Source organism: Phodopus roborovskii, unplaced genomic scaffold (genome assembly GCF_943737965.1).
Source record: "Phodopus roborovskii unplaced genomic scaffold, PHOROB, whole genome shotgun sequence".
In the NCBI taxonomy this organism is placed as follows: Eukaryota; Metazoa; Chordata; class Mammalia; order Rodentia; family Cricetidae; genus Phodopus; species Phodopus roborovskii.
This window is the reverse complement of record NW_026126599.1, coordinates 6270463-6280754: the sequence shown is the minus strand read 5'-3', so window position 1 is coordinate 6280754 and position 10292 is coordinate 6270463.

Here is a 10292-nt window from a genome sequence, read left to right as displayed (position 1 = left end):
ATACAGTTACAAGATACTATCAGAAATAGGACTCATCCTACACACACACACACACACACACACACACACATCAGATCACACATCAGATCCCATATGGGTCTGCCAGGTCCTCTAGCACAAGGCAATGATGAAATTGATCCGTTATTAATAGGAAGCGTGCTAGAAGCCTAGTTTCATAAGAAAAACCACGTAAACTGCAAAGGTTTAAAAAAGGATTTTTCTATCACTTGGCAACAATCTAAGGAAATAGTAAGGAAATGTCCTACTTGCTCATTCTATAACCAAACTCCTTTATCACCAGGCAGTAACCTTAAAGGTATAAATAGGAATGAAATATGGTAAATGGATGTGTTTCATTTTTCAGAATTTGGAAAATTAAAATATGTACATCACACTATAGATACATTTTCAGGGTTTCAATGGGCCACTGCTCTGAGCTCTAAAAAGGCTGATTCTGTTATCACACACCTATTAGAGGTAGTGGCCATTATGGGCATACCTGTACAAATAAAAACTGACAATGCTCTGGCATATGTCTCCAGCAAATTGAAACAGTTTTTTGAGTATTATAACATAACTGGTATACCACACAATTCTACAGGACAAGAAGTAGTTGAGCGATCCAATTGTACTTTAAAGGAAATGCTCCATAAACAGGCAGGAGGAACCAAACATCCAAACACAGATTACATAATGCTTTATTAACATTAAACTTTCTTAATGGTAATGAAAAAGGAAAAACTGCTGCAGAAAGACACTGGACAATAGAAAAAACTTCTGAACTAATCAGCCGGTGTACTTCAAGGATGTATTGACCTCAGTATAGAAACCAGGATATGTGTTTCGTTGAGGTAGGGGTTTCACATTTGTATCTACAGGGGAAGAAAAGCTATGGATGGATACCATCTAAATTGATCAAGATCTGAGTTCAACAAGAGAAACATCTTAATGAAGAGAAATAACAAATCATCCAACAAATTGGTTCCCATGAGATGTGTGGAGACCTTTCAAAGGCAGGGGAAGTGTTTTGTTCTTGTCCTTACAGGAAAACAGAGAACACCCATCTTCAAACAGCCAAAAGACACTGGACATGTAGGTCCCTACAGAAGAGAAGATAGCTCTCCAGAAAGAATCACTTAATGAAGAGGAATCTGATTTATGGTAAAAATATTTAATACTAGTAAACTATTTCTATACAGAAATCTATTTCTCTTTACTATCTAGTATTCCTCTAGTCCCAATTCATGTAAACCAATGCTGGCTTTGGAGTTGGATTTGGCTTTTCTTCTCTAAATTCAAGCATGTTGTTAAGATTAAATTCAGTTTCTGCCTTATTTCAAGAAGCCAATTGGTGTAAGGCAGAAGAAAACAAAATCTGGGGACTCATTTGCTTATATGCAATTTTCTCTCTAAAATCCTAATTTTCTCATAGACATTTTAATGCTTATTGTTGCCTTTCCCTATTTGCATACCTTAAAACTTGAAATTTTTACTTTGATATTGATGTTTAAGTTTTCCACAAGGAATAATAACAATTTCTAACAGCAGTATTTGAACTCTCTGGAAAGAAGATGGGGCCCCACTTCGTCATTTCCACTTGACTCAACCTGATGCATCTGGATTACAAACATCACCCTAAAACCGGTTTGAGATTGTTTTGCTCTAGACAACTCCTGACTAGCTAGCTGTAATGGTGCACCTTCTTATTACACTCTGGCCAGAGTTTCAGGTAGAACTCTAGTCAAGCATTTTCTGACACACAGTGACTAGCTACATATGTCACAGTCAGTCCTGTTGAGAAATTTGGTTGCTAAAAATGTTATTCCTACAGGATCCTATGGAGTAATCATCATCCCATTTCAGCAGGAAGTAATCTTAAGATAACGATGCTCCCTTTCCCCACTCTTGGCATTTAGGGATAACATTCATCTTCTTAGGGTTGGTCTTAGTTGCCTAGGGTTGGGTATGGAAGGTGATGCTTAGACTCGGGTATCTCTTTTAGACAAGGATAGGGTATGGTTGGGAAAGGTATGGTGTAGATGGGATATAGGTAGATTAGTCTATCTTCTTGTGAATTATTTTAGTAATAGCGAGATATTATTATTATACAGCTTACATTGTTATATATTCTTATATGTGGTAACCTTTTGTAAAATTAAGTTTATAATCCCTTCCCAGAAGCATTGCATATTTTGTTTTGTCATATTGCATAAAATCTTTCCATTTACGATATTTTATGCACATTATCTTTACCATATTCTATGTATATATACTTTTACTTATGTTCAAGACATTTGGTATATTGATACAATTTAGGATATTTTTATCATGCTGCACACACAGATCTACCTCTGGTCTAGACATTTCTACTCTACCTCTGTTTCAGGGATTTACATGTATATATAAGTACATAGTTGTATTGCTTAGGTATCTGTCCCTGCTTTATTCAGGCAAGTTTCAATCAGTTTTTTAGCTAAGTTCCTGAGTATTACAGATTATCTTTATCCATGTTTCCTATACCTATAAGATTAGTCAGACATAGATGCTTAATCTTCAAACACTTCATAGACCTGCAGGACATGACATTTAAATGTTTTAATATTAGTACTCCGTCGACATGAGACACTATTACTCCTGACAGCAGCGTGCACTTTCCTGAAAATATGTTGGACACTGTTGTTGCTCCTTCTGGAGTCCATCCTAGCCTCAGCTAATGGCCTCTTGGGCAAAGAACTGCCCCCACCTTGACCACTGATTTGGACATGCAGTCCTATGTGCTTGCAGGAGACAAACATAGAAGACTGCTGAGCCTTGCCAAGTCAGGGTATGAAAGCCATTCTACCTCCCTGCTTTTGTTGTGGTCTGTCAGGTACTCTTGGCCTTAGCCAAAACTGGCAGAACCAACATTGCTGTGAGACCTTGGGTGACTGTCCAGGTAGCCTGCTGTTTCTGTCCTCGCTGCACCTTTTGGAAGTTGCCCATCCGCACTTCCTGTCTATCCTAGCATTGTTATTTTCTTTCTCAGGTCTTTGGTGAGGTTGAAGATTAAACACTACAACTATTATTCTCTCTTCCTAGTTAGATATATTAGGTACTAGACTTAAGCTTTCCAACTTAGGACAACTCTATATTGTAAACTCCATTATGCCTTCACCCTAGAACTAGATATGTAGGTCTTAAGTTTGTATGTTCTTGATTTTCCTTTTCTTAGAGCACACTTGTTATTCACTGTTTTGTATATAGTTTTGTATCAAGCCTAAATTTTTTCTTTAGACTAAAAGGGGAATTGTAGTGAGATATTCACTTTGACCAAATCTGTGGCACTGACCACGCCCATTGGGGGTAGAGACAGGGGTGGAAGTGATGGGGTGGAGTGGGGACTAGGTCTTAAGAGGAGCCCAGCAGCATTCTCTTGCTGGCAGGATGTGGACAGGAGAGCATCCAGAGGCTGGTATTCATCTGTCTATTTTGTTAGTTATTTCTCCCTGAATAAACATCTATTCGGCCTATTTGTTTCTCCTGATCCTTATTAAACCATGATACACACATCTTTCTGACATCTCATCCAGGTAGTGGTCTTCTACTCTCCAGTGTGTCTGTAAAATAAGTTTTTCTTCTTCACAAAAACTACTGCTTCTTTGCTGGCCTCAAGTCTGGCCATTGTACATGACTGGCCTTGGGAAGTAGAGGATCATAATGGATTGTAGAAATTCTGACCCCCTGGCTGGATGACACAGATCCCAAGTGTCCTGCCTGCTTAAAATTGCTGCATGAAGCTCAGGAGGACAGAAACCAGGATTTCATTCATCCCCATGGAAACTGCATCCTGCCTGCAGCAGTAGTCAATAATGGGACTCCATTTCTTTGCTGGAATTTGGGATGAAAAAAAAAAATCACCATTTAGGTAAATGACACTAAGTAAAACTTGTGTAGGAGGCTGAGGAGATGGTAAAGTTTGCCATGCAAGCATGAAGACCTGAGTTTGGATCCCCAGCATCCATGTAAAGACTTGGGTGTGTCAGTACACACCTATAATCCTAGTACAAGGAAGACTAATACAGGAGGATCCCTAGTGCTTGCCAGCCAGTCTAGCTGGGTTGCTGAGTTCAGTGAGAGACCTTTGCTCAAAAACTAAGTGGAGGGTTGGTAAGTTGGGGAGTGATGTTAAAACAAAACAAGACCTCAAATACGGTATCCTATGCCTAAATTCGCAGTGGCCTTAACAGAGCTGGGAGATGGACAGAGCAGAATCCTGAAAGCCAGCTAGCCTGGTATCTGAAGTACAGAAAGGCAAGGACGAACACCAAACAATGTTCTCTGGCCTCCACAAGTGTATGTCCCATGTCCCCACAGTACATACACAAAGATTTAAAAGAGCAGTGAGTACATGCCCTTGATTCCAGCACTCAGGAGGCAAAAGCAGGCAGAGACATCTATGAGCTTGAGGACAGTCTGGTCTACAGAGCAAGTTCCAGGTCAGCAGGGACAGTGAGACCCTGCTTCACAAAGAAGATAAAAAAAAATCGTGATTAAGAACATTTGCTGCTCTTGAAGAAGACCAGGATTTGGTTCCTAGCCACCACATGGTGGCTGTCTTAGTTACCTTTACTTTTGCTGCGACCAAGGCAACTTATAAAAGAAAGCATCTAATTTGGGGCTCACTTACAGTTTCAGGTGAGTCCATGACCTTCATAGTGGAAAGCAGGCACTGGAGATGTGCTAAGAGATTACATCCTGAGCCACACATTAGAGGAAGAGAGAGCTAACTCAATGGTGTGAGCTTCTGAAACTTTAAAGCCCACCCCCAGTGACACACCGCCTCTAACAAGGCCACACCTCCTAATCCATACCAGGCACTTTTGCCAACTGTGGACCAAGCATTCAAACACAGGAGGAACCTATGGGGCCATTCTCATTCAAACCATCACAATGGCTCACATGGCTCACAACCATCCACAACTCCGGGTTCAGGGGATCTGACACCTGTTTCTTTTCTATTTCCCAACTCTTTTTTAAAATTTTTACCAAGGCGAGCAGTGGTGGTATACTCCTTTAATCCCATCACTCAGGAGGTAGGAACAGGGGATCTGTGAGTTCAAGGCCAGCCTGATTTGCAGAGTGAGTTCCAGGACGGTCAGGGCTACACAGAGAAACCCTGTATAGGAAAACAAAACAAAACAAAAAACCATAAATAAATAAATGTTTATTTTTCATACATTTTGATCATTTTCTTTCCCCTCCCTCACTCCTCAAAGATCCTCCCCACTTCCTTACCTATCAAAATTCATGTTCTTTCTCACTCAAAACAAAAAACAAAAGAATGAAACTCAAAACAAAATATAACAAAATGAAACTAAACCCCCTCAAAAATAGACAAGAGTCCATTTTGTGCTGGCCAACCACTCTTGTGCATGAGGCCTGCCCTGGAATGTGGTTGATAAACCTAGTGAGACACTCCATTGGAGAAAACAGACTCTCCCTTCCCTGCAGGTATCAACTGCAAATAGCTTCTTGGTTAGGAATGGGACTTTCCCTTCTCAGAGCTGGGATTTCTAATACCCTTTTCTGACCTCCACAGGCACCAGGCACAGCACACACACATACATACAGGCCAGATATATACAATTTTTTTTTTTTTTTTGAGACAGGGTTTCTCCGTGGCTTTGGAAGCTGCCCTGGAACTAGCTCTTGTAGACCAGGCTGGCCTGGAACTCACAGAGATCAGCCTGCCTCTGCCTCCCAAGTGCTAGGATCAAAGGCATGGGCCATCACCACCCAGCTAATGTCACACTTAAAATATAGAAATAACTGAAAAATAGCAAAATAAAACTTAAGAAGTAGAGAGCAATCTAGGAAGACATCTGATGCCACAAACTGTCTTCATACATGTGCACGTGTACACCACTTACACACAAACGCTTGTGCAAATGATTACAGAAAACAATGAAAGATACTTAAGTTCCAAAAACTGGTTTATTTGACAAATTACATTTCTTGAGTAAAAACAAAATACTGATGTTTGCATGTTGTTTTTCTCCTAGTGAACTTCTAGGCATCAAAGTCAAGGTTCCCACACCTGACAGACAAGGTCTCTACCACTAAGCTCTGTGACTAGCCCCAGATAAATTGTCTAGGTAAGTATGCCACAGCTGGAGGAAGCTCGGTGGTAGGACACTTGCCTAGTCTGTGTACAAGGACCTGGATTGGATCCCTGGTATTGCCACAAAAACAAAAGCAACAAAAACTGTCTCATGAATTATAGTTTGGTTTTGAACACACTGAAATTTTACTGTTGTAAGAATCAAACTACAAGAGCAAGCTTTAGCCACCACCATCCGGCCTTCTGAACCATCTTTATTCACATGGTGCAAAGCCTTAGAGTTGCCTGCCTTCTCTCAGACATCTCTTTCTCTTCCCATTGCACCTTTTCAGCTCCTGGTGAAATAGTCTCTTGGCCAATTTGAATAAGCCACTGTGGTAATGCAGAACCTGTAAATGCCAGCCAAATGGGTGCTTCATTCACATGTCAGAGGGACTTTGTTAACAGGTAGGGAGGGTCCTGAACTTTCTCAGGTACAGTGAGTGACTATTGTTGACCTCTAGGTTTGGTTCACTGTTGTTAATCTGTATTTTAGAGGTTTTGTGGTTTAACTTTTATTATTTTAGAAAAAAAAAAGATGCTTTTTTTGTTTTGTTTTGTTTTGTTCTCTTTTTTCCCTCCAGGGGGGAACCAGGGATTAAGCCCAGGGCTCTGTGCATAGCAGACTATATCACCAGTCAAAAACACCACTTTCCCCTATGGGTATAGCGGTGCATGCCTTTAATCCCAGCACCTGGGAGGCAAAGACAGGTGGATCTCTTTGAGTTTGAGGCCAGCCTGATCTACAGAGTGAGTTCCAGCACAGCCAGAGCTACACACTCAGAGCCTGTCTCAAAACAACAAAAGAAAATCACTTCCTCAGGGCATTCTGATCACATTTAGATATGCTGGTGTGGATGCAAACACATACTGTATATGTGAGCAGTCTCCATGAGTTTTCCCAGCCGAGGATAGAGGGACACACACTTAATTTCATTTTTATTTTTCTTGTTGCTTGTGTGCTGTCACATGTGTACCGGGGGTGGGGAGGAGGTCCATTTAGAGGCCAGAGCAGAAGGGTGTATTTGGGATGATACTTCAAGAGTACAGTCCATGCTGGCAGAGAAGGCAGAGCAGCTGTCAATTCTGGGAGACAGTGATGAGCTCAGTGTTTTCCCTAAAATGTTTCCAGAGCTCTCACTAGGCAATGAGCAATGATGACCAAGTGACCCGAATCTGATTACACAGAAAAGCCAGGAAGGGAGTTTGGTGGTGGGATAAGCACATGCCTAGCATGTGTAAGGCACTGCAAGAAAACCATGGATTCAGAAGGCATAGCAACATGCTGGATGCCACCACATACCTTCTTCCTTCATCCTCCCAACAGGAGGCAAGTGATAATGTGACTTTACAGCATAGACTCAGATGGAAGTGACAGAGTTGCAATTTGAACACCCTGCATCTGGCCAAGAAGAGAAGTGGCAAGACTTGAACAGAGAAGAACGCAGTATGAAGGAAGTTAAAAGAATACAGTGGGTTTGTGACTGACTAAAGACACTAGCTGGGCAAGCCTGGTGACCTGCTTCTATCCCCAGAATGCACGAAAAAGATAGAGGGAGAGAACCAGCTCTACAGTTATTCTCTGAACTCTATACGAGTACTGTGGAATATCATGCACTCACACAATAATAAAATAAAAATGTCAAAATATAACCAAACATCAGGTGTTGTGGCATAGCCTGTAATCTTGGCACCCATGAGGATGAGACAGGAGGATTGTAAGTTCAAAGCGAACATGAGCTACATAGTGAGTTCCACCCCATCTTGGGCAATCCAGTGAGATCCTGTGTCAAAGAACTAAGCAGGCAAGCCAGAGAAATGGTTCCAAGGGTAAAGGTTCTCATTAACAATCCGAATTCAATCTGATGTGGGACCCACGTGGTAGAAGGAGAGAACCAATTCTACTAAATTGCTGTGGTGCACGTGCCTGTGTACACAGGCATACACACACAAAATAAATGTTGTAAGGGGGTAGGGAAAAGGACCCTAAAACTAAACAGAGGCTGGAGAGATAGCTCTGACATTAAGAACACTTGCTCTGCAATCACGAGGGCCAGAATTCAGACCCAGCCCTCACTTAACAAGCCAGGCGTCTCTGCAAATGCCTCTAACTCCAACCCAGGGTGAGAGAAAAAGAGGTTCTCGGGGGCGTGCTGGCTTCCAGCTTGAGACAGTCATCAATCAGTCCTAGGTTCAGGCAAGGCCCTTGCCTCAGAAGAACAGGCAGAAAGTGACAGCAGAGGTCACCTGGTGCCTGTTGTGAGCTGTATACAGGTGTACACACACACACACACACACACACACTCCCACACACATAAACAAGATTACATGTAAAAGACACTAACTAAAAAAATATCAAATTAGAAATGATGACTATCCTTTCTGATGAATGCTAAAAAAAAAAAAAAAAACAGACCCCTGACAATGGAAAAAAACCCAACTCTACAAAATTCGAAAGGCCAGGGAGGGGAGGGGGTGTGAGACCACAGGTCAGGTCAGCACACAAGCTTTGCCAGGGGCCTCAGTGATCACATCAGTGCCTTTCAATCAGCAAACTGGGGACTAAGAAGAAGAGTACACATGTCACATACAGACCCCAGGTCTTCCTACGACCATGCTAATGCTTGTGCTGTGCAGCAGACAGTATCCTAATCTCAGAGGATCCACCCCGTTTGCCTCTCTGAGATCTTATGCTTTTAAAGAGTTCTCCCCATATCTCCACACTGAATCCACCAGTGCCAATCTCACTGGTGCTGGACCAGATGCCATCAACCTACTCAGTACTCACAAGAAGCCTCCGCTTTTTCCTTCCCCTGGAGTTGTCTGTCTCAGGCTTCCCGCACATGACATCTGCTTCCTCAGAAATGGACTGGAGCCAAGACAGGGAGCTGCAGAGAAGACTTGGTGGTTAGGGAGCACTGTGGCTCTTGCAGAGGACTTAGGTTCAGTTCCCAGCACCCACATAGTGGCTCACAACTCCTGTTCCCGGGGATCCATTGCCCTTTTTTGATCTCAGGCTCTACTGTGCACATGGTACCTACAGCTAAACACAGAGAAAACCCTCATACACATAAAAGTTTTTGTAAGAACCCAGAAAGGAGGGTGTCCAGTCAGTCTTTCATTGCTGTAGCAAACACCCGAGGTAACTAATGAAGAGGAAAGGTTGCTAGGTCTGATGGTGCACACCTGTAATCCTATCACTCGGGAGACTGAGGCAGGATGACCTGGGTCCAGGTCCAGGCTACATACCCAAACTTTTGTCTCAAAAACCAATACATAAATGTTTATTTTGGCCACAATTTTGTGAGTTCATGGCTCACTACGTTGCTCTTAGGTCCCTAGCAAGGCAGAATACCATGGAAGAAGCAAGTGGCAGAGAAAAACCTGCTACATCAGAACATAAACTCAAGACGTGAGGCAAAGGAAAGGGCTGGGGCTCTCAGCCCTTCCGGATTACTGAGGAGGTGCTCAGAGGAAAGCAGATGTGCTGGTCATCAGATCACCTTTGCATGCTGGAGGCCAGACTGCTGATGTTCCCTCAAAGGGGATGGAAAGGGTCACTGGACCTGAGCTTTCAGCTGCTCCCCCAGCCATTTATGTGTCATTCTGCCCTAACTGCATGGGAGGTGCTGGAGTACACTGGCTATGGGGACGCCATCAGCCATGATGGGTAAGGACTTTTGCAGGCAACCCCTCATTCACGCTCTGTAAAAGCACATAAACAAACTGGTTTCACAGGATGAACTTTGGGGCAATCGGTTTGAGCTGTCATTGGGACTTTATGAGGAGTCGGAAGACCTTTTTTTTTTTTTTTTTAACCTCTCTCCAGGGAAGGAATTCTTGCAAGCCACCAACACATCCAGGGAACACTCGCACATCGATCGACGTTAATATTATGCTCTATCGAGCTGGCAACCCCAAGAGACGCAGCAATAAATACCCTGACGCCATGGTACAGTCACAAAAGTCACGTTTCCAGGATTCCTCCCCAAAACATTAAAGTTTGTACTCAGGGCTACTTTCTAGTTCCGAGGAATCCATCGAGTCACGTGTCCTGCTCTGCGGGTCCCAGGCCAGGCGCGCCCCCAAATGCCCACGTTCCTCAAGTCACCCCTTTCTGTGCTCCAACACGCTCCCCCCGCCCCTCCTCCTC